A 25,815-nucleotide genomic window follows, 5' to 3' on the forward strand; every position below is an offset into this window, starting at 1 on the left:
CTGGGAAGCTTATTGGCGTTCCCTCGCTCTACAAGCTCGCTTGCTCTCTCCTATAAAATTTTGACTATGGAAATCCGGAGGATTTCCCTTCGACTAGGTTCGAATCTCCAAGCTAAGTGCTCGGAATTCCAGAACTTCGTCGGATCGACTCCCAGAGAGATTTCTAGGGCAGAACACTTGCTCAAAAACCCCAGAATACTCAAGGAGGGAGTCAAAACTGAGTGTGAAAGTGTGGAATGACGTCCAATTGACGTCATATTTATAGGGAACAGGCCCAATACGGGCTACAGAATCAATACGGCCGTATTGAAATTTTTGAACTTCAATACGGCCGTATTGAGTTCAATACGACCGTATTGAAGCTCAGAAATTTCAATATGGCCGTATTGAGTTCACTGCGGCTGTATTGAAGCTTCAATACGGCCGTATTGATTTCAGTACGGCCGTATTGAAGTTCAGAAACTTCAATACGCCGTATTGAGTTCACTGCGGCCATATTGAAGCTTCAATACGGTCGTATTAAGTTTAGTACGGCCGTATTGGGCTTCATTCCCTCCACTTCCTTATTTTAAGCTATTCTAAGACCTCTAGACCTACAGAGAACCCTCCTAGGGCCTTCCAGGAGTCCTTCTGGCTGATCTTCCTTCAGTCTTCGAGAGTCTTCAAGCTTTATTTCCGACCCGGACAATTTTAGGGGTCTACAGCTGCCCCCCCTTTACTTAGTCAAACGGTCTTTTGGTGTACCGGCTGACAAGTAAAGGAGTTGACCCAATTGTCCGGGGAATAAGCCATCCTTCCGACTTGTAGTGTCTTCAGGTGGGAAAATTGTTGAGTAGCCTCTCCAGGTTGAGTATTAGTCGTCGCCTCTCCAGGCTCATGCATACCTCGGTGCTCTCGACAACTGGGCAGCTGAGTATTGCCTCTCCAGGCTTGTGCATACCTCGGTGCTCTCGACAACTGGGCAGCTGAGTATTGCCTCTCCAGGCTGGTGCATACCTCGGTGCTCTCGACAACTGGGTAGCAGAGTATTGCCTCTCAGGCTTGTGTATACCTCGGTGCTCTCGACAACTGGGTATCTGAGTATTGCCTCTCAGGCTTGTGCATACCTCGGTGCTCTCGACAACTGGGTAGCTGGGTATTGCCTCTCAGGCTTGTGCATACCTCGGTGCTCTCGACAACTGGGTATCTGAGTATTGCCTCTCAGGCTTGTGCATACCTCGGTGCTCTCGACAACTGGGTAGCTGGGTATTGCCTCTCAGGCTTGTGCATACCTCGGTGCTCTCGACAACTGGGTAGCTGAGTATTGCCTCTCCAGGCTTGTGCATACCTCGGTGCTCTCGACAACTGGGCAGCTGAGTATTGCCTCTCCAGGCTGGCGCATACCTCGGTGCTCTCGACAACTGGGCAGCTGAGTATTGCCTCTCCAGGCTGGTGCATACCTCGGTGCTCTCGACAACTGGGTAGCTGGGTATTGCCTTTTAGGCTTTGATATGATTTTGTCTCCACAGTCCACGATGCTGCTTCGACGGTTTTTCTGATTTTGTGCCACTGAGGGCTGGATAACGCAGGGATCCGTCTAGGGGATGTGCAGTCATTCATAGGTTCCTGTGCCCCAACTTGCATTGCATTGTTGGTACCCATTGAGGAATTTCTGTTTCCTTGGGGTGTAGACACAGATGCTCTTCTTGATTTGAGCGATGCCTTATGTTTGGCTGACGTCCTTTGACGTTGGTGGAGTATCCCGGTTATCTTTATTCGGGTATCTCTTTTGGGTTTTCTGATTTTTGTCGCCTCTGTGTAGGCTGTTATCCGCTGGGGATTCTGGATTTTGTCTCCACAGTCCACGATGCTGCTTCGACGATTGTTTTTGATTTTTGTGCCACTGAGGGATGGATAACGCAGGGATCCGTCTAGGGGATGTGCAGTCATTCATAGGTTCCTGTGCCCCAACTTGCATTGCATTGTTGGTACCCATGGGGAATTTCTGACTCCTTGGGGTATAGACACAGATGCTCTTTCTCTCTGAGTTGAGCGATGCCTTATGTTTGGCTGACGTCCTTTGGACGTTGGTGGAGTATCCCGGTTATCCTTATTCGGGTAACTCTTTTTAATTTTTGGATTTTGTTGCCTCTGTGTAGGCTGTTATCCGCCAGGGGATTTTGTCATTGGTTGTGATTGGCCTCTTCTGTTAGGCAGATCATCTTGATGTTCAATGATAGGCTGAGAGCCGGATTCCGTTTGGGGAATGATTATTGATCTTTTCGATTTTTTCTCTTTTTTGAAAGAGTGCCTCTGAATAGGCGAATTATCTTGATGTTTGATGATTGGCTGAATGCCGAATTCCTCTTGGGGAATGGTTATTGATCTTTTTGATTTTTTTTCTTTTTGAAGGGGTGCCTCTTGAGTAGGCGACTGGGGATTTGAAGTTCAGTGTTCGGCTGAGTGCCAAATTCCGCTTGGGGAATGGTTATTGATCTTTTTTATTTTTCCTCTTTTTGAAGGAGTGCCTCTTGAGTAGGCGATTGGGGAATGAGGGATCTTATGTATCCCAGAGTATTATTTAGGAAGCCTCTGCAGGCTTAGCCTCACTCAACACTTGAGTCAGAGAGCTATCTTCCACTGAGGAAGTTTTAAGTCCTTTGACTAGATATACTGCTTGGGTGATCGTGCTTCCATTGGGAATGTCGTCGATCTTGCTTTGATAGCTCTCGCTGGGGATTTTGAATCCAAGAGCATGAGTTGAGGTTCCCTCTGGGGAGTATTATTTCTGCGAGCCTCTCCAGACTCAATTATTCTTTGATGTGGAGTATTATTTTGGCGAGCCTCTCCAGGCTCAGTTATTCTGAATGAGTATTGTTTCGGCAAGCCTCTCCAGGCTCAGTTATTTCTGAGAGAGTATTATTTCAGTAAGCCTCTCCAGGCTCAGTTATTCTGATGAGAGTATTATTTCAGCAAGCCTCTCCAGGCTCAATTATTCTGAGAGTATTATTTCGGCGAGCCTCTCCAGGCTCAGTTATTCTGAAAGATGTGAAATCTTTGTCTTTTTTTTTTTTTTTTTTTTTTTTTTTGTCGACTTTTGACTTTTTCTGTATGTTTGCCTTTTTTGTCATTTTTTGGCTTTTTCTGTATTTTTGCCTTTTTTGTCATTTTTTGGCTTTTTCTGTATTTTTGCCTTTTCTGTTGTTTTTCGGCTTTTTCTGTACAGAAATGTCTCTGAGGAGTATTATTTTGGCGAGCCTCTCCAGGCTCAATTATTCTGAGAGTATTATTTCGGCGAGCCTCTCCAGGCTCAGTTATTCTGAAGGAGTATTATTTCGGCAAGCCTCTCCAGGCTCAATTATTCTGAGAATATTCTTTCGGCAAGCCTCTCCAGGCTCAGTTATTCTGAGAGTATTCTTTCGGCAAGCCTCTCCAGGCTCAGTTATTCTGTATGACGCTGTTGATTTTCTGAATCTTTGCATTTTGTTTGCTGCTGTCATACACAAGCAATTTTTCTATTTTTTCTATTTTATGCAATTGCCTCATGACGAGGTCTTTGAAAATTTCTTTATGGCCAATACGGCCGTATCCATTTCAGTATGCCCGTATTGAATTGAAAATTTGTTCATAACCCTAATTTTGGTACGGGCGTACTGAACATGATACGGGCGTATTGTTTTTCTGAAGTTTATATATTTTTTGTTTTTTCAATAAACAGAGAATAAGTGATCTTCCAGTACACCTATCATCTGTATGCATGTATGCAGTATATGATGCACCTAATTCTATTTGATTCATTTTTCAAAAGAATTAACCGATGCGTTTTTCTGTTTGGATTTTTGCCATTCCTCTAGACGGGCTGTGCGCTGCCGATTTCTGTTACCGAGGAATGATGCGTATTTGATTTTGGTGTCATCAACCAAATGATCCTTCCCTTCCTTTAAAAGATATGTCAACCCTCCTATTGACCACTATATCTCCATGTTTCCACTAGATTATTCAAAAATCGTTGGGACAAGAGAGAAAAGAAGGAAAGGATATATTTTCAAAGGTTTGTGTTTTAGAGGGGATTATTTTATTTTTAAAAAATGGTTTTTGTAAGAATGGCTGGCCATGGTAGGCTTATGTGTTTAGGCTTGTTCGTTTAAACACTTATGAGGTTAAGCACATCTTTGTTATTAATGATTGTGCTTTGACAACTTGGATAGCTTTTCTTGAGCCCCTTGTTGAATTCAATTGATGGTACCATCATGGATTTATTTTGTTTTTTTCTTTTTTTTGACGGCCCTAACTTTTGCCTAAAACACCCTTTTGTGATGTCTTAGCGGGCTTTTGTATTCATTTTGTAACCCTAACTTTTGCCTAGGTCACCCTTTTCGTGGGATTCCTAGCGGGTTTTTGTCTTCATTTTGTAACCCTAACTTTTGCCTAGGTCACCCTTTTGTGGGATTCCTAGCGGGTCTTTTGCTCTTATTTTTGCGCAGTCCCCTTTTTGGGTTTCCTGCCGAGCTTATTATCTTTAGGATTTCTTTTATCCATGATGGCACTTATTGAGGCCAAGGGAAGGTGCTCCAAGTTGTCACACACACTTCCACATAAAAATGATGCGGGTTTATTATTATCAAGATGATTTTAACCTCATTCATGTTTATTCAAACAGGGTTAAATAACGTGGTTTAGATTTTTATTGCGAGCAAGAAAAGAAGCAATAAAGAAATAATGAAGAATGATTTTATTATAATCATAATGGAAACATGTGCCCTATCGAGGCTCGGGGGTCGGGCTGTCCCCGAGGAGTGATCTCTAATAGTCACTGAGTCTATACATCCCTATCGGAAGGAGAAAAACATTTTGACGACGACGACCGGCCTTGACGCTTGTGAACCGGCCTTCCTAAAGATCTGGCTTAAAGAACGTCGAGAAGGATCTTGATTCCTCTTCATTCTTTGATCTTTAACAGGGTTGTATCCTAACCCTTGTTTTCCCGGATTGTCCTTAATAATGGGTAGCTCCGGGATTCCTTGGGAGTCCTTGCCTAATCCTTGTCCTGGCAAGTATCCGTTCTTTGTGAGCATATGAGCTACCTTCTTCATTTCTCGGGGAAACGTTTCGACATTGGCGATTTCCAATGCTTGGAAGGCGGTTTCTAAAGCTTCCTCCGCTGCATCCACGTAAGGTATGGTGGATGGTTTGCTGATGAGTATGTCATCTTCAGCTTGTACAGTCACCAGTTTGTCATCCACTATGAACTTGACTTTCTGGTGGAGCGTAGAGGGTACAGCTTTCGCATCATGAATCCAAGGTCGGCCAAGGAGACAGCTGTATGCCGGAGTAATGTCCATCACTTGGAATTCGACATTAAAGATAATGGGTCCAATTTGGATTGGAAGATTGACTTCTCCCACCACTTCTCTTTTAGAGCCGTCGAAAGCTCGAACGATCATGTTGCTCGGGCGCAGTTGGATTCCCTTGATTGCCACTTGCTCGAGCGCTCTTTTTGGCATCACGTTCAAGGAAGATCCATTATCCACCAAGACCTTCGCGATGTGATACTCCTTGCACTTTACAGAGATGTGCAAGGGCTTGTTATGGTGCGGTCCCTCGGCGGGGATTTCTTCATCGATGAAGGTGAGGTGATCATTAGCCTTGATGTGACTAACAATCCCCTCAAACTCGTCTTGGAAGGTAGTGTGCGACACGTATGCCTCGTTCAAGACTTTCAACAGAGCTTGCCGATGCGGTTCGGAGCATAGGATCAACGACAACAGCGTAATCTTTGCTGGCGTCCTATGAAGTTGATCCACGATGGAGTACTCGCTCTGTCGGATAAATTTTAACAGCTTGTCAGTCTCCTCCTCGGATTCTTTTTCCTCGGTTTTCTTTTCTTCTTTTTCTTTATTCTTGGGGGCTTTATCATGAAGATCTTCGGGAGTGTAGATCCTGCCACTCCTAGTCATGCCCCCAAGCCCAGCGATGTTAGAGATATCGCTGTCGGCAGAAAAATGGATGTCGTATATCCACGGCACAGCCTTATTTGATTTGTAAGGGAAAGGCCTTGGAACTGTGATCCTTAATGGTGTTGGACCTTCCCCTTTGTTTGTCTTGATTACCAACAACGGAGTTGACGTGTGCTCGCTTGGCGCGGTTGTTGGCGAACGGCGTGTGATCCATTCTTTGAATATACGCATCGATTATTTCTTTCTTTTTATTAATGTTTATTAATGGATTACTAGGAGAGATGTATGAATGACTCCTAGATCTCTCCATGATCTATATGCATGATATGAGATGATGAGGTTGAATATGCATGCATAGTGTTTATTCAACTAAGCATTATCATGTTTTTAGGATGTTCCTAAGATGATGCATGATATTGCTTGGTTTGGATAAATAACCCTTTTTTCTTTTTTTTTTTGGGTATTTTGTATCTTTTTTTGTATTTATTTTTTGGGTGAAAAGGGAAACTACCTATATGAATGTGATGAAGGTAGATGTTAACACCATGTAATGGAAGATTCTTATTCCCATTTATTCTTATTTTAGAAAGAATAGGAATGTTGTATGTTTAAATAATGCAATGTATGCTCATACAATGTCACATAAACAATGCACACACAATTCACTCATCCACGAACAGTCACGAGCGAATCACGAGGTAGGGGTCTCCTGCAGAAAAGTGCATATTCAAGGTGGTTCTAACTGTTCTCACCGGTCTGAGGCCCCCAAGGTGCCCCCATTATAGGGACCCAATTCCTCTCATCGTAGGTCGATGGAAAGTTCCAACGCACCGTCGGACTCAAGTTCATGGTTATCACCTTGAGTGATGTTTTCCGACAACGGTCTACGGGCACCTATAGACCCATTCGACAACCGGCCGTACTAACATCCACTCCCTATGGTTAATCACTCATGCCCCCGGGTATAGAGGGAACTGTTGTGTGCAAAGGTTTGTGTACAGTTTGTATTTCAAACAATTGCGGAATTTAAACATACAACAGTTATTTAAAGCCATATAATAAATCATGTTATTATACAGGCAAGGGGTAATAAAGTAATTTTAACTATTATTTGTTAAAAATAGTCTGTCACTAAATGGGACTGACTCTCGAATCATTCCCCAATGGAGTCGCCATCTGTCGCCACCGGCCCAAAACGGGCCTCGGCGGTCGCGAAGACGGTCGAGCTCGCTTTTATTTTAGTTTTGAAAATGTATTGGATTATTAGAACGACTTGTTCTCAAACTGAGACCTTGTCGATCTTATCCAATTTATTTATTAAAAGTCTCACCAATCCATATTAATCCCAAGCGGGACCCTCCATGGATTAGTGGTTTTCGCAAAAGGAGGGTTCGTGGAGTCGCCACCAATGTTTTACTCAAAACATTGGAAAAAGGGATAAGGCAATTGATTTTATAAATCAACTTTGGCCATTACAACCAGAGTCGGGTAAGGGAGTCGGTTACGCGTGGGGAAGGTGTTAGCACCCCACAGCGCCCCTTTCGGGTTCCCTATGACAGATTATTTCTAAAATAATAGCGTAAAATTACTAAATTACCCCTATTTATTATAAGCGATTATAAATTAACTATCTACATGATGACAGTTTAAATATGCACACAGAAAGCAGTAAAAGGAAGGATTTAAGAAGAAACCTCTTGAAGCGTGCTTTTATATATTGAGTAAAACTGGGAAGCTTTTTGGCGTTCCCTCGCTCTACAAGCTCGCTCGCTCTCTCCTATAAAATTTTGACTATGGAAATCCGGAGGATTTCCCTTCGACTAGGTTCGAATCTCCAAGCTAAGTGCTCGGAATTCCAGAACTTCGTCGGATCGACTCCCAGAGAGATTTCTAGGGCAGAACACTTGCTCAAAAACCCCAGAATACTCAAGGAGGGAGTCAAAACTGAGTATGAAAGTGTGGAATGACGTCCAATTGACGTCATATTTATAGGGAACAGGCCCAATACGGGCTACAGAATCAATACGGCCGTATTGAAATTTTTGAACTTCAATACGACCGTATTGAGTTCAATACGGCCGTATTGAAGCTCAGAAATTTCAATATGGCCGTATTGAGTTCACTGCGGCTGTATTGAAGCTTCAATACGGCCGTATTGATTTCAGTACGGCCGTATTGAAGTTCAGAAACTTCAATACGCCGTATTGAGTTCACTGCGGCCATATTGAAGCTTCAATACGGCCGTATTAAGTTTAGTACGGCCGTATTGGGCTTCATTCCCTCCACTTCCTTATTTTAAGCTATTCTAAGACCTCTAGACCTACAGAGAACCCTCCTAGGGCCTTCCAGGAGTCCTTCTGGCTGATCTTCCTTCAGTCTTCGAGAGTCTTCAAGCTTTATTTCCGACCCGGACAATTTTAGGGGTCTACACCTCCTAGCCACGGATCCTCTTTAAGGAGATAACACCGAATGGAAATGAAGCTTGAAGGATGAATGAACACGGATGATGAAGGCTAAAGCCTTGGATGGAAGTATCCAAGCTCAAGATGCAAGAGAAAGCTCACACTCAAAGAGAAGGAAATCCTAATGAATTCCTAAAGGTGAAGCTCACTCTCTCTCTCTAGAAGACTTTGAAGAAACTCGGCACTTGGCTCTTAAATTTCAATAATGTTCAAAGTGAGTACAATAGATGAGAGGAGGGAAACATATAGCATCCGAATTTGAGGAGAACACTTGGCGCCACATGATTGGTCACATGTTGGCGCCAAGATTTGAATTCAAATTCAAATTTGAATTCAAACCTTGTGTCACATGCTCATGACCGGTCATGTAGAGCTAAATGAGAGATTAGGTTGAATTTTAGAGTGAATTTAGGGTTGCATTTCGGTGTCACACTTGTGCAACCAAGGTGGTGCCAAAAGTGTGACCTAAATGCAACTTAAATTCATCCTAAATTTGACCTAATTTGTCCTAATTCAAATGAACTATTAAACCTCCTTAAACCCTAAACTAATGACCAAAATACAATGGTCTAATGAATACAATCAATAGGAAATATTACAAGGAAAATAATGAGCCCAATATTGGGTACCAAAAGTCCAAAGGCCCATGAAACCCAAAACTAGGCCCAACTAGCCTAAACCCTAATCTATGGTCAAAATACAAGACCAACATGAAAATAGATTCCTAAACTAAGAAGTACAATTAAACATGGTGTTCAATCAATAAAATCCCAAGTGAGAAGCACCCTAGGCCCACCAAGCCTATTGGGCCCACTAAGCTCTAAAGCAGTCAAATCTTCAAATAACCTCCTGGCCATAGCTCTAGTGGTTGGGCCTTTAGCCCATGCTCTTCCATCATTCCCTCCCTCTTGAGAAGGATTCGACCTCGAATCTAAAGAGTCCTCCTCATCATCACTAGCACCTACAAAAGGTTTAAGATCACTTACATTAAAAGTGGTGCTGACTCCATAATCAGAGGGTAAATCAAGTCTATAAGCGTTATCATTGATACGTTGTAAGACCTGAAAGGGACCATCTCCTCTAGGATTGAGTTTGGACTTTCTTTGATTTGGAAAACGTTCTTTTCTTAAGTGAAGCCAAACCCAATCTCCTTCCTCGAAGATCATAGGTTTCTTGCCTTTATTTCCTTGTTTGGCATATTTCTCATTTTGATTTTGAATATGAATTTTAATCCTTTCATGAAGTTTTTTAACAAAATCAGCCCTTGAAGTCCCTTCTTTATGAATGAAATGCTCAACATTAGGAAGAGGTATCAAGTCTAAAGGGGTTAAAGGATTAAACCCATATACAGCCTCAAAAGGAGAAATATTGGTAGTTTTGTGAACTACCCTATTGTAGGCAAATTCAATATGTGGCAAAAACTCATCCCAAGATTTGTGATTACCCTTTAGGACTGCCCTAAGCATAGTAGACAGAGATCTATTCACTACTTCAGTTTGGCCATCTGTTTGAGGATGACAAGTAGTTGAAAAGAGGAGTTTGGTTCCTAGTCTTGACCACAAGACACGCCAAAAGTGGCTTAGGAATTTTGTATCTCTATCTGAAACAATAGTCTTAGGAAGCCCATGAAGTTTAACCACATCTCTAAAGAAGAGTTTTGCAATGTTGCTTGCATCATCTACTTTGTGGCATGGAATAAAATGAGCCATTTTACTAAAACGGTCCACTACCACAAAAATAGAATCCATTCCCCTTTGGGTTCTAGGTAAACCTAGCACAAAATCCATGCTAATATCCACCCAAGGAGAAGAAGCAACAGGCAAAGGTGTGTATGTTCCATGAGGCATTACTTTAGACTTAGCTTGTAAACAAGCTAAACATCTAAAACAATGCCTTTGGACATCTTTTCGCATATGGGGCCAATAAAATTTTTCTTTTAGCAAACTAAGGGTTTTATCAACACCAAAGTGCCCCATAAGCCCACCTTCATGACTCTCTTTAATTAATAGTTTCCTAATGGATCCTTGGGGTATACACAATCTTCCTTCTTTGTATAAATACCCCTCAGCCATATAGAAACCATCAAAAGCTTTTTGTTGACATTTTTTATAATTAACACCAAATTCAAGATCTTCATACAATTCCCTAATATTATCAAATCCAAGAATTTGAGTCCCTAGGGACACAAGCAAGGTATGTCTCCTAGATAAAGCATCAGCTACAACATTGGATTTTCCTTTCTTGAATTTAATAATATATGGAAATTGTTCAAGAAACTCTAACCATTTGGCATGTCTCTTATTTAATTTACCTTGACCTCTTAAATATTTAAGTGACTCATGGTCACTTTGGATGACAAACTCTTTGGACACAAGATAGTGCTCCCAAGTTTGTAAAGCTCTAACCAATGCATACAACTCCTTATCATAGGTAGGGTAATTGAGGGAGGCACCTTTTAGTTTTTCACTAAAATATGCAATGGGGTGTCCTCCTTGCAATAACACAGCTCCTATGCCAACTCCTGATGCATCACATTCTAGCTCAAAAGTCTTTTCAAAATTAGGTAGAGCTAAAATGGGTGCATTAGTAAGTTGATCTTTAAGTAATTGAAATGCTTGGTCATGCTTGGAAGTCCATTCAAATAAAATATCTTTTTTGACAAGCTCATTCAAGGGTGAAGCAATGCTAGAGAAGTTAGGTACAAATCTTCTATAAAAACTTGCTAAACCATGAAAACTCCTAACTTCACTAACATTTTTAGGCTTGGGCCACTCTTGAATGGCTTTAATTTTCTCGGGATCCACTTGAACCCCATTTTTGCTTACAATGAACCCTAGGAAAACCACATGATCCACACAAAAAGTACATTTTTCAAGATTTGCAAATAATTGGTTTTCCCTAAGGATCATCATAACTTCTCTAAGATGTCCTAAATGATCATCTTGAGACCTACTATAGATTAATATGTCATCAAAATAAACAACAACAAATTTTCCTATACATTCTCTCAAGACATGATTCATAAGCCTCATGAATGTACTTGGTGCATTAGTTAAATCAAAAGGCATAACTAACCACTCATACAATCCAAATTTGGTCTTAAAAGCAGTTTTCCACTCATCACCCTTTTTAATTCTTATTTGGTGATAACCACTTTTAAGATCAATTTTAGAAAATATGGAAGCACCATGTAACTCATCAAGCATATCATCAAGTCTAGGGATTGGGTGCCTGTACTTGATTGTGATATTGTTAATGGCCCTACAATCACAACACATTCTCCATTTTCCATCTTTCTTGGGCACTAACAATACAGGCACAGCACAGGGACTCAAACTCTTTTGTACCCAACCCTTATTCAATAATTCATTGACTTGATTCTCGATCTCCTTAGTTTCTTGAGGATTTGTCCTATAGGCTGGTCTATTGGGTAGACTAGCCCCAGGTACAAAATCAATTTGATGTTCTATACCCCTAAAAGGAGGAAGGCCTTGTGGACCTTCACTAGGGAATATATCATCAAATTCTTTTAATAAATGAGAAACTTGAGGAGATAAAGAACTAAGTTCAATGCTTAAATTATGACACTGAAGCATACCTTTACAAAGAAGAATGTAAGAAGGTTTTTCAACAATTAAAGTTTCTTTTAAAGGTTCTTGTTGAATTCCTTCTTTTAGAAAAGATTTCTCTTCATCCTTCTTTGAAAACTTATGCTTCTTTTCCTTCTTTTTTTTTTTTTTATTCAAGTTTTTTTTTCTTCTTTTCTTTTCTTTTTCATTTGTACTTGATCCTCTATCACTTGTGAAGGAGACAAAGGATGAAGTACAAATTTCTTTTCTTTATGAGTGAAAGTAATTTCATTGGTAAGGCCATTGTGCATGGTTTTCTTGTCAAATTGCCATGGCCTTCCCAACAAAATATGGCAAGCTTCCATTGGAACTATGTCACAAACCACTTGGTCTTCATAGTTACCAATAGAGAACTTGACTTTCACTTGTTGATTAACATTAATATCCCCATCTTCATTAATCCAATGAAGTTGATATGGTTTCAGATGAGGAATAATAGTAAGACCAAGCTTCTCCACCAACCTTGTGCTACAACAGTTGCAACAAGACCCACTATCCACAATGAGAGAACAAGCATTGTTTAAAATTTTACACCTTGTGTGAAAAATGTTCTCCCTTTGTGAAAGATGGGACTCATGAGGTTGGCTTCCTAGAAGCCTTCTAATCATGAGAAGTTGACCATCACAAGGATATGCACTTTCAATGGAATGGTCTTCCTCACTTGATTCACTATCACTTGAAGTAGTGGAACTAGATTCATCAACACTACTATAATTGTCTTGCCCTTTCAAAATCATCACCTTTTTAGTTGGGCATTGAGAGGCTATGTGTCCTCTCCCAAGACACTTAAAGCATTTGATATCACTAGTTTTGCTACTAGAAGTGACAATATTTTTATTTTTCTCATTTTCTTTTTCTTTTTCTTTGCCAAATTTCTTAGAGGAATCAAAGTGACCCTCCCTCTTGTAGTCTTTCTTAACATAAGAGCTAGATTGAGTTTTACCTTTAAAAGAGGATTTTCTCAAATTTTGTTGTTCCACCCTTATACAAAGTTGGACCAAATCATCAAGGTCCCTATAAGGGAGTAACTCAACTCTATCTCTTATGTCAAAATTAAGACCACTTAGAAATCTAGCAATGGTCAATCTTTCTTCTTCCCTTATCCCAGCCCTCATGAGATATAACTCCATCTTTTGCCTATACTCCTCAACACTCATTCCCTTTTGTTGGAGTCTTTGGAGCTTATCCATAAGCTCCCTACTATAATAAGAAGGTATGTGCCTTCTTCTCATAGCACTCCTTAACTCATTCCAATAAGTGATGGGAGGATCATTATGAAGTCTTCTCTCTCTTTCCAAGGATGTCCACCAATACATGGCTTGTCCTTGAAAAGCTAGGGTGGCTAAAGGAACTTTTCTTTCCTCACCTACTTTATGACAAGTGAAAATTTGTTCCACTTTCATCTCCCAATCTAAGTAGGTGTCCACATTATCTTTTCCATGAAAGTAAGGGAGATCAACCCTTGATTCCCTCACTTTGTGTTCTTTAATGACTCTCCTAGGTGTTGGTTGATAGTAAGCATCCATATGCATACTACCATCATTATCTTGGCTTTGAGAATCATTGGAGCTCTTGGTTGAGCTCCTAGAAGAACCTTTTGGACTTTTATTTTTATTTAATCTTTTTAAAAGTTTTTCTTCCTTTTGCTTAATCTTTTGGATTTCTTGTTCCAAAGCCATGATTTGTACTTCTTTTTCAAGTTTCTTTTTTTGTTTTTGAAGCATCTCATCATTTTTCCAAAGTTTTAGTGCTTCAACCTCCTTGACAATTCTTTCAAAACTTTTAGGAGTATCAAAGTCACTACTACCTTGAGAATGATGACTCATGGTTAAGCAAAAAGAATTTGTATGCTATGCAAAAAGTTATAAAATGTTTTTGGTATTTCTAGGAATGAAAATAGCACTTGGAAGTCTAAGTGTACAAGTTGCACTATCAAGGGAGGTGAGCTACATAGAGCCACTTAATAACCAAGCCTTTTCAAGTGGAAATCACTAAACTCCTTTGTGGTATTTCCAATTCCCCAAAACTTTTCACAAAAATTTTGAATGCTTTTTCACAAATTGTTTCTTTTGACACTTAAACTAAGCGTGAACAAATAAACTACACAATTCTAGACGTTTCAAGGCAGCAAAATTAAACAATTAAGGACAAGAAACTTAAAGGAAGCAAGAACAAGTAGCTAGTCGGATAACCCTAAGTGGAAGCTTGAAACATATGAAATTTCCAAGCCACTTCCACTAGTACTACACGTGAGATGCTATCAAGGATGTAGATATACCTGACCAGCTTCTTAATACTCCCTCCAAGCTTTACAAATTGATTTAAAATACAAGAGTTTTGACAAAAATGTAAACTAGCCTAGGAAAACAAGTAAATGATGGCTTTAGTGACCAATTAGTGACGGATTGTTGTGCAAATTTTCCAACACTTAACCAAGTGTTTAATCTGCCACTAATCCTTCAATATGATGCTCCTGGACCTGCAAAAGAAACACAACAAAGAGGTTAAAGTGGCTGCCTCACAAGGTGAAGGGATTGGTCACTCAAGTGAAGGAAATTTAGGAGGATTTTGGTCACTAAATTAGGTCAAATTTGGTGATTATAGTGTCCAAAATTTTTCCTACTCTTTGTTGAGCAATGCTTGATCCTTGAGCAAGGATTTAAGGCCACTTCCAGCACAGGAAATTATTGAATTAAAACTAGACAAGCAACAAAGCATAATTTCGAAAGCTTATACCAAAATTAAGAGTAATATGTGTATATGACAAGACTCAAAGAAGTTCAACAAGTAAAACTGGAAAATTAAGACTCCAAAATGAAGCTAGCACTCAGTTAGAATGAATCCTAGATAGGTACTAGAGTAGATGAAGAAAACAAAAAAAAATTTGAAAGCAATTGGACAAGTATAGCAAAAGTAGTAGCCAAAACAATAACAAGGAACCAAATGAATTTTCACCAATGTACACCTCTCGGCTTTTGTATTTTAAATTGTCTTATATATATATTTTTTTTAATTCTTTCTTTTTCCAGTATCAAATTAAGATTCCAGAGAGTGTTTTTGCCTTTTATTTCAAATTTTTCTAAGGTTCCAAGCTATAGAAAACGAGAATACAAATCAGCCAAAAATTAGGTCAAATTTCAAGTGAGAATGATAAACTAGTGCACTAGTTTTAGGTTTTGGTTTGGATTCTTTTTGAACTATTTTGCTTTTCAACTTTTAGGTCTTTTAGGCTATGTTTTAAACTCTGTTTTCCAGCCTCTTAATCATCATTTTTTTTTAAATTGAATCCACAAGAAGAGTGCACTAGAAGTAGGATTACACTTGAAATTTTGAGTCACAAAATGTTTAGAAGATTTTCAAGAGAATGTGATTTGAAAACTTAAAGAACACAATGGAAACCTAACTCTAAGGAAACTTGCTAGGACTAATAGCAAATCATGAACACAATAAGGTAAAAGAAAAAGCACATATAGGAGGCAAAAGAGACACAAATCCGAGAGCAAAATATGAGACAAAATTCAAAACAAAACAAGGTTAAACATGCTATTCAAGGAATTTGCAACATATAAGGATTAAACACAAACTTCTAAGACAAAACATAGATTCAAAACCAAAATCTAAATGCAATGCATGAGGTCCAATCACGGACACATACAAGGAATGGAGAGACTCAAAATAAAATCAAAATAACACAAGCAAAAAGTTCCTAAACATTTGATTGTGGAAGAAATTCAAAACAATCAAACAATGGATCTATGGAACAATATATGATTAAAAGCATATAGATACGAATTGAAAAACTCAAACAAGACAATTAGAACACAAAGAACACAAAAACAATCGGACCAAAAACTCAAGAACTTATCTCCTTGAAGACCTTGCTCTTGATACCAAAAATGATGGAAGAAAGTAGGGAGAAGTGATGGATGTTCTTCTCCTTAGCTCCTCCTAGCCACGGATCCTCTTTAAGGAGATAACACCGAATGGAAATGAAGCTTGAAGGATGAATGAACACGGATGATGAAGGCTAAAGCCTTGGATGGAAGTATCCAAGCTCAAGATGCAAGAGAAAGCTCACACTCAAAGAGAAGGAAATCCTAATGAATTCCTAAAGGTGAAGCTCACTCTCTCTCTCTAGAAGACTTTGAAGAAACTCGGCACTTGGCTCTCAAATTTCAATAATGTTCAAAGTGAGTACAATAGATGAGAGGAGGGAAACATATAGCATCCGAATTTGAGGAGAACACTTGGCGCCACATGATTGGTCACATGTTGGCGCCAAGATTTGAATTCAAATTCAAATTTGAATTCAAACCTTGTGTCACATGCTCATGACCGGTCATGTAGAGCTAAATGAGAGATTAGGTTGAATTTTAGAGTGAATTTAGGGTTGCATTTCGGTGTCACACTTGTGCAACCAAGGTGGTGCCAAAAGTGTGACCTAAATGCAACTTAAATTCATCCTAAATTTGACCTAATTTGTCCTAATTCAAATGAACTATTAAACCTCCTTAAACCCTAAACTAATGACCAAAATACAATGGTCTAATGAATACAATCAATAGGAAATATTAGAAGGAAAATAATGAGCCCAATATTGGGTACCAAAAGCCCAAAGGCCCATGAAACCCAAAACTAGGCCCAACTAGCCTAAACCCTAATCTATGGTCAAAATACAAGACCAACATGAAAATAGATTCCTAAACTAAGAAGTACAATTAAACATGGTGTTCAATCAATAAAATCCCAAGTGAGAAGCACCCTAGGCCCACCAAGCCTATTGGGCCCACTAAGCTCTAAAGCAGTCAAATCTTCAAATAACCTCCTGGCCATAGCTCTAGTGGTTGGGCCTTTAGCCCATGCTCTTCCATCACTATGGCTCACAAATTTCATTAATCATTCAAAGTGAATACAAAAGGTGAAAGAATGGCTTAAGTATGCACGGAATTGTGACCCATAGGTGCCTAAACTAAAGCCTCACAAAATGGCGCCTAAAGTTTGAATTCAAATTTGAATTTTGAATTCAAACTTTGGTGCACATGTGTAAGTCCGAAAATTTAGGTACCAAGGTGAATTTAGGTGTGATTTGAGAGTCATTTAGGGTTAATTTGAGTGGCACATGTTCAGCCACCCAAGGTGCTTAACATGTGACTCAAATGTAACTTAAATGACTTCCAAATTAAACCTAATTTAACCTAATTAGCATACTTTAGTATTCCTTGTATTTTCCTATTCTAATGACCTAATTACATTGGTCAAACAATTACAATGGAAAGGAAAAATTACAAGAATGAAAATGAGCCCAATATTGGGTACCAAAAGCCCAAAGGCCCATGAAGCCCAAAACTAGGCCCAACTAGCCTAAAACCTAAAATGCTACTCTATGTGGTCCAAAATACAAGACCAAAATATATGATACCTATACTAACATGATGTATACAAAACATATGAAAATAGCTATAACAAACTATGGCCCATGAAAAGTTCAACTTGGGCCTTCCCAGGCCCATAAGGCCCATTGGGCCCTGATTGGCCCAAACCTTCATGTCTAGCCAACTCCTCTTGGTTCTTTGAGTATGTCACCTCTTGCACTCCAAAGCATGATTCCATCACAAGTGCTGCAAATCTTCCACGCATCCTTGAAGATGGTGGGCCAGTAAAAACCATAATCAAAAACCTTGCGAGCTGTCCTCTGAATGCCAAGATGACCACCAGATGCAGAAGAATGACAGAACTGCATGACGGAGTCAACCTCATGGTCCGGCAAGCATCTCCTGATTACCTGATCACTGCAAAACTTCCACAAATAGAGGTCATCCCAAACATAATGTTTAGCATCACTCTTGATTTTATCAATCTGAGCACTAGATACTAAAGGAGGAAAAACAGAAGCAACTAAATAATTAACAATGTTCGCAAACCAAGGAGTGGGGGAAGGAACAGAAACAGAAGAAACAATCAACAAATTTTCATCAGGAAAGTTATCCTGGATGGGCAAGACATCAGAACTATTCTCAGCTCTCTCAATCCTGCTGAGATGGTCTGCAACTAAGTTTTGTGCTTCGCTCCTGTCACGGATGTCCAAGTCAAACTCCTAGAGCCAGAGCATCCACCTGATCAATCTGGGCTTTGACTCAGCCTTTTTCAGTAGGTACTTCAGAGCTGCATGGTCAGTATAAACAATAACACGAGAAGCTCTTCACTAGAAGCTCTTTCTCTGTGGTAGTGTAGTTTGCTTGGGCAGCGTCCAAAGTTCGGGAAGCATAATATATCACTCTGGGCAACTTGTCAACTCTCTGGGCCAGGACAGCTCCCAATGCATAATTGGATGCATCACACATCAGCTCGAATGGGACTGTCCAATCAGGTGCCTGAATGATTGGAGTGGTGGTGAGTGCTTCCTTGAGGCAGTCAAAAGCCTGTTTACACCTGTCATCAAAAACAAAATCAACATCTTTTTGTAGCAGATTGGATAGCGGAAGGGCCTTCTTGCTGAATTCTTTGACAAAGCGCTTATAGAAACCTGCATGGCCAAGAAAAGATTGAACCTCTCGCACGCAAGAGGGGTAAGGCAACTGTGAAATAATAGAGACTTTTGCAGGATCTACTTCTATGCCCTTACTAGAAATAATATGCCCTAAAACTATACCCTGTTCAACCATGAAATGACATTTCTCAAAATTAAGAACAAGGTTAGTCTCAATGCATCTATTCAGAACTCTATCCAAACTATCCAAACATGCATCAAAAGAGGATCCATATACAGTAAAATCATCCATAAACACCTCTAAGCAATTTTCAAGAAAATCAGAAAAGATACTAAGCATGCACCGCTGGAATGTGCCAGGGGCATTGCATAGGCTAAAAGGCATCCTCCTATAGGCAAAAGTACCAAAAGGGCAGGTGAATGTGGTCTTCTCCTGATCCTCAGGAGCAATATGAATCTGAAAATAGCCAGAGAACCCATCAAGAAAGCAATAATGAGATTTACCTGCCAGACGCTCAAGCATCTGATCAATGAAGGGCAGAGGAAAATGATCTTTCCTAGTTGCTTGATTCAGCCTCCGATAGTCAATACAAACCCTCCAACTGTTTTGGACTCTGGTGGGGATGAGCTCATCCCTCTCATTTTTCACAACAGTGAGGCCTGTCTTCTTGGGGACCACCTGGACCGGACTCACCCACTGACTGTCTGAAATGGGATAGATGATCCCATCTTGTAGAAGCTTGGTCACCTCTTTCTTCACTACATCCAAAATGATAGGGTTGAGTCGTCTCTGGGGCTGTCTGACTGGTTTAGCTCCATCCTCTAAGAGTATCCTATGCATGCAAGTGGAAGGGCTGATACCAGGAATGTCCGCCAGGGTCCAACCAATGGCTTTCTTATGCTTTTTCAGAACGTGCAACAATTTCTCCTCTTGAACAACATCAAGGGAGGTGGAAATGATCACTGGCAGCTTCTGATGATCCTCCAAGTAAGCATACTTGAGGTTCTCTGGAAGAGGCTTCAACTCTGGTGTGGCTGCTGGCTGAACATCAGAAGGAACCAAGGAAGGGAGAAGTGGTTCCGCAGCCTGTACCTCAACCTGCAAGTCAGATTCTTTTGTACTTCCTGCAACATGGTTAGTGCATTCTGACTCTAAAGAAATAATATCCAGGGGTACAACACCGAAAACATCAGATACAAAATCAGATTCAAAATCAAACTCAGAAACATAATCAGATTCAGATTCAGTGCATGCAAGAGAAGTATATAGATCAAATAGAAAACAATGTTTCTTATCATGCAAAGAATAAAAATTAGAAACATAATGATCAACAACATCATCAAGTATCTCAGCACGAAAAATAGAATGGTCCTCAGATGGATGTTTCATGGCATCAAGAATATTAAAATGGACAACACAATCACCAAACTCCATGGACAATGTACCAGCATACACATCAATCTTAGTTCGGGCTATTTTCAAAAATGGTCTACCTAAAATGATTGGGGCGGAACCATGAGAGAATCCCTCCTCCATATCAAGCACATAAAAATCAGCAGGAAAAATTAGTTCACCAACCCGAACTAAGACATCCTCAATGAAACCTGTAGGGTGGGCAACACTCCTATTTGCCAACTGTATCACCACACCCGTAGGCTGCATAGGACCAAGAGACAGAGATTTAAAAATGGACAGAGGCATTACATTTATAGAAGCACCCAAATCAAGCATGGCATTTTCAAATTTGTTATTCCCAATAATACAAGGTATGCAGAAAGTACCTGGGTCCTTACATTTTTCAGGAATGTGAGGAACAGATTTACCTATCAAAGTAGACACATTTCTGCCCGTGCTGATTCGCTCATTGCCCTTCAGCTTCCTCTTATGAGTGCACAACTCCTTCAAGAATTTTGCATATCTGGGAATTTGCTTGATGGCATCGAGCAGAGGTATGTTCACCTCCACCTTCCTGAAGGTCTCCAGTATCTCCTTATCGACCTCTTCCATCTTTTTGCTTGGAATCAATTTAGGAGGAAATGGAAGAGGGATAGGAGGCTGCTGCAAATCAGAAGAATTGGTGCTAGAAGAAGGTCCACCTGCATGAAAATTTTGGGCACCAACTGGTTCATGAATTTGCTCAGGTGCAGATAATGGAACTGGCACTGGCGTAGGTGCAGATGGAGGTGGAGGTACTGTAGTGGGTATGTCAATCTGTTTGCCTGACCTCAATGTGATGGCACTCACATTTTTCAGATTCTGAACAGTCTGTGAGGGAAACTTGTCTGAATTTTGAGACTGTGCCTGATTCAGATGAGTAGCCATCTGCCCCATCTGATTTGTCAAACTCTGTATGGAAGCTCTGGTTTCTTGCTGGAACTGCATGTTTTGGATGGTCATCTGCCTCACCAGCTCCTCCAATGAAGGCTCAGAAGAAGTAGAAGGTTGAGCTGGTTGGGCTGCAGGTGCAGGAGGAGGAGGTGGTCTCTGTTGAGGGGGCTGGTATGAAGAATTGGAGGGATGGTTCTGGAAAGGTGGTGGACTTTGCTGCTGCTGAGAGTTTCCCCACCTCAAGTTGGGATGATTTCTCCAACCAGGATTGTATCTGTTGGAGGACAGATCATAATTTTGTTGTTGCTGTGCCAGTATGTTATTGTAGATATTTGCAGCATAGGCTTGAGGAGCATGAACATCAGAAGGCTGCTGCAATGATGGAAACGAATTTGTATGATGGTCATTTGAAGTGCAAATGCCACAAACCCTTGCAACAGATGCAGATGAAGATTTCTGGTTCATGGCAAGTTGAGTGACTAAACTGACCAAGGTATCAAGCTTCCCCTCAAGCTTCCTATCTGCAGATGAAGAAGAATCAGCAGGTACATCATTAATTCCCCTGAGCACAATAGCATCATTCTTGGCGCTGAACTGCTGGGAGTTGGAGGCCATTTTTTCAATTAAGTGCCTAGCCTCAGCCGGAGTCATGTCACCAAGAGCTCCTCCACTGGCAGCATCAATCATACTCCTCTCCATGCTATTCAGGCCCTCATAAAAATATTGCAATATGAGCTGCTCAGTAATCTGGTGATGGGGACAGCTCGCACATAATTTCTTGAATCTCTCCCAGTACTCATATAAGCTCTCTCCACCAAGTTGCCTGATCCCTGATATATCCTTTCTGATTGCAGTGGTCCGTGAGGCAGGGAAAAATTTCTCCAGAAACATTCTTTTAAGAACATCCTAGCTAGTGATGGACCTGGGAGCCAAATAATACAGCCAGTCTTTAGCAACTCCCTCCAATGAATGTGGAAATGCCTTCAGGTAGATGTGATCCTCTTGAACATCAGGAGGCTTCATGGTAGAACATACAATATGAAACTCCTTTAGATGTTTGTGTGGATCCTCACCTACATGACCATGAAACTTGGGCAACAAATGAATTAATCCAGTTTTAAGCACAAAAGGAACATCTTCTTCAGGATATTGAATGCACAAACTCTCATAAGTGAAATCAGGTGCAGCCATCTCCCTAAGAGTCCTCTCACGAGGTCCATTATGTTCACCCATGTTTTGTTGTTGACTTGAATGAAGTTCAGATGCAACACTTACACTATGACTAACACTATGACTATCACTATCACTATCTAAAGATGGAATGATATGCTCTCTAATTAATCTATGGAATGTCCTATCAATCTCAGGATCAAATGGATGCAAAAGACTTGGGTTGCTCCTAGTCATGCACTACATGCAACATATGCATCAGGACATGTGAACAGTAGGGGTAAACTAGGAATTTCCATGAAAGCTCAGAAAATATCAAAACTAATGCACCAACATCATCCTAAAATCATAATACACTAACACAAAAAAGTTGAGAACAAAATTCAAAACCTAACTATTTTTAAAAAATTATAAAAGTTTGGAAAAATAGTGAAATAAAACTTAAAAAATAAAAAAGAAATAGTAAATGACGTTTTTTTGAAGATCTGGCTGGGGCCACACAGCTTAGCTGTGTGGATTGGATAGATCTTTTTTTTCTACACAAAATGAAAAAAAAGTTTGCCTAATTCCGATAACCAGAGCAAAAGTTATGGCCCTTTGAAGTTTTGCTGAAAAAGTTTTTTTAAAAATTTGTATCTCCAAATTTTGACCAAACTATGTGCCCTAGCTATTTTTTACACAAAATATAGGTTGAAAGAAGTTACCACAAAACAAATCAGACAAAAATAGCAAGTCTAGCTATCAAAAACAAAAATCACAATTAATTGGAAAATTTGGCACTATTCAGCACTATTCATGCGCCACATTTTGCACCAGTTTTGTGCACCAAAATTGGACCACTTCCGCACCAATTTCCCCCAATTTTAGAACCCGAACAGAGGAGTAGTAGGGATAGAAAACAGAGCATGCCCAAACCGAAACAGAGCATGCACCAAACTAGACCAAAAGACGCACCAAAACAGGGGAAAAACGCACCAGAAATTGAGCCAAAATGCACCAGATTTTTAGCCACATGCACCAGAATTTGAGCAAAAAAAAAACGCACCAGATTTTGATGTCTACACTTATGGACGAATTGAAACTCAACACAACACAACACAACAATGATTTAGCACATCAAATGGAATCAATATAATTGGACAATGAGTTATGAAATGCAATACAGATCAGTTTTCACAAACACATAACAGCAAATGCACCAAAATTCGAGTTACTGTTCCATTGGTTTTCACAACATAAAATTCATGTAATGACACACATAACATATTAGACCTCTAAAACACAAACACAAAAACGCATAACATGTAATGACACACAAAAACGCAACCACCAACTGATACACAAAATTCATACAAAATTGAAACAGAAACTGATACACTAACACTGATACACTAATACACTACACACATAACATATCAGAGCTTTAAAACACAAAACACACAACAGAACAAATAACACACAAACACACAGCCTATAACAGCAACCGAAGGTCCCCGGCAACGGCGCCAAATTTGATTGGAGCCGTATCCGGTCAAATAAATACAATTAACTGTAGTACTAGGAAGTGACTCCTAGGTCGTCTCCCAAGGACCTTCTTTTACTGCTAAAGGCTTGAACACACAAGGGGGGTTTGTTTTCAGATTTTTAGTTTGAAGCACAATAATACGAAATAAAACAGTAAGTAAAACAGATTAGCTCCTTGTTTGGATTGTAACTCTTTTATCCCTGGTTCTCAAAGATTACTCTATTAACCACTTAATCCTTGTTCCATCCGAGTTAATCAATTACATTATAAGTTGAATGAAAATTTCCATCCTTACACAATTTAATTTTTTTTATAGTCCTAAAGTTGACTTGGAGTTGCTAGCTGGTTTTGACTATTGCAGTAAATCCTGAATTGCAGATTTCTTGTAGCTTAATCTAGTTCAATTGTTGTTCCTTGTAGCATTGGGAAATGATCTTCTAGGCTTTCCTTTCAATAATTAAATGTATATTTTTATTTTATTATCTTCCTAATGGGGTAAGGTAACCTCACTTTATTTTCAACTTAAAAGTTGGTTCCTCCTATTTTTATGTTTATTATAGAACCATAAGTGTTTATCTAGTTAGTAGTACTTGTTTAGGCATCAAGTTAACAGATATGTATTTATTTATTTATTTATAGCATATATTATTTTATTATAATAAATTCTTTTATACATTTCTCACTAGAGTAGGCTATTCTAAGGCAATTATTTTTCAACAAAAGTCGTTATTTTTATGTGTCCTCTTGATGGGATAACCTTACGTTATTTTTGGCTTCCAAGTTGATTGGACCCATTTGTATGCTTATTATAGAAGTATAAATGTTTATCTAGTTAATTGAATTGTATTTATATTTATAGTATATAACTCTTTTTCTCTATAATATAACTCTTTTATGGTATAATCAGTTTTAGAACATTATTATATTGGTGAGTTGGTTACTTAGTTTATATTGTAGCTAGAACAATCTAGCTATAACTAGTTTAAGAACATTCTTATATTGGTGAGTTGGTTGCTTGGTTTATAATTGCAGCTAGAACATTCTAGTAACATTATAGATATAACAAATTTTAGAACATTCTTATATTGTAGCTAGAACATTCTAGTAACATTCTAAAACATTTATAGTAACATTATAGTTAGAACAAATTTTAGAACATTTTTATAATGTAGCTAGAACATTCTAGTAACATTATAGATATAACAAATTTTAGAACATTCTTATATTGTAGCTAGAACATTCTAGTAATGTGAAATGCTCAGCTCAACAAATGAATGTAGTATTAAGTGCAAAGAATAAGGTAGTTTTGATACCAAATTCAATAAGGTTTGTATAAATCAGTGTAGCAACTTCAGGTCAACAAATAATTTGGTGTACTATTGTAATTACTAGTTGCTTTGGTGTTGCACTACTGCATAATTAGTAGCATTGGTGCTATTGAATCAGATGTTGCTCCTATTTCAGCTACACATTTTTCTACTGTTCTACAGGATCGGGGTGGAGCATTTGGCAGCACATTCAATTGAATTTGTTTTGTAACACTGGTTTCTTTTCTATGCTTTCTAAGCCATATTAGTGACTACAAGTCTATTTTACTAGTTAATTTGATATCGTTGGTGGTAGATTAGTCTTTCTTTGTGATGGAATCATGCCTAGGAAGGCAAGAGGTGACATATTGAAGGAGCCAAGAGGAGTTGGCTAGACATGAAGGTTTGGGCCAGTCAGGGCCCAATGGGCCTGATGGGCCTGGGAAGGCCCAAGTTGAACTTTTCATGGGTCATATTTTGTTATAGCTAATTTCATATGTTTTGTATACATGATGTTAGTATATGTATCATATATTTTGGTCTTGTATTTTGGACCACATAGAATAGCATTTTAGGTTTTAGGCTAGTTGGGCCTAGTTTTGGGCTTCATGGGCCTTTGGGCTTTTGGTACCCAATATTGGGCTCATTTTCATTCTTGTAATTTTTCCTTTCCATTGTAATTGTTTGACCAATGTAATTAGGTCATTAGGATAGGAAAATACAAGGAATACTAAAGTATGCTAATTAGGTTAAACTAGGTTTAATTTGGAAGCCATTTAAGTTACATTTGAGTCACATGTTTTGCACCATTGGTGGCTAAACATGTGACACTCAAATTAACCCTAAATGACTCTCAAATCAGACCTAAATGCACCATGGTACCTAAATTTTCGGACTTACACATGTGCACCAACGTTTGAATTCAAATTTCAAATTTGAATTCAAACTTTAGGCGCCAATTTGTGTAGCT

At 39.3% G+C, this 25,815-nt stretch overlaps 1 non-coding gene and 1 pseudogene across 1 annotated transcript; one reads left to right on the forward strand and one right to left on the reverse strand.

The window, feature by feature from the left end:
• Nucleotides 1–19,204: 19,204 nt before the first annotated feature.
• LOC114915088 (uncharacterized) lies at nucleotides 19,205–22,262 on the reverse strand (annotated as a pseudogene).
• Nucleotides 21,588–21,693, forward strand: LOC145957664 (small nucleolar RNA R71). The gene has a single exon (XR_014433707.1). It is a non-coding gene; the product is annotated as a small nucleolar RNA R71 (small nucleolar RNA).
• Nucleotides 22,263–25,815: the final 3,553 nt, after the last annotated feature.

The sequence above is a fragment of the Cajanus cajan genome, chromosome 4, assembly GCF_000230855.2.
Source record: "Cajanus cajan strain Asha chromosome 4, NIPB_CcT2T_4, whole genome shotgun sequence".
NCBI classification, from domain to species: Eukaryota; Viridiplantae; Streptophyta; class Magnoliopsida; order Fabales; family Fabaceae; genus Cajanus; species Cajanus cajan.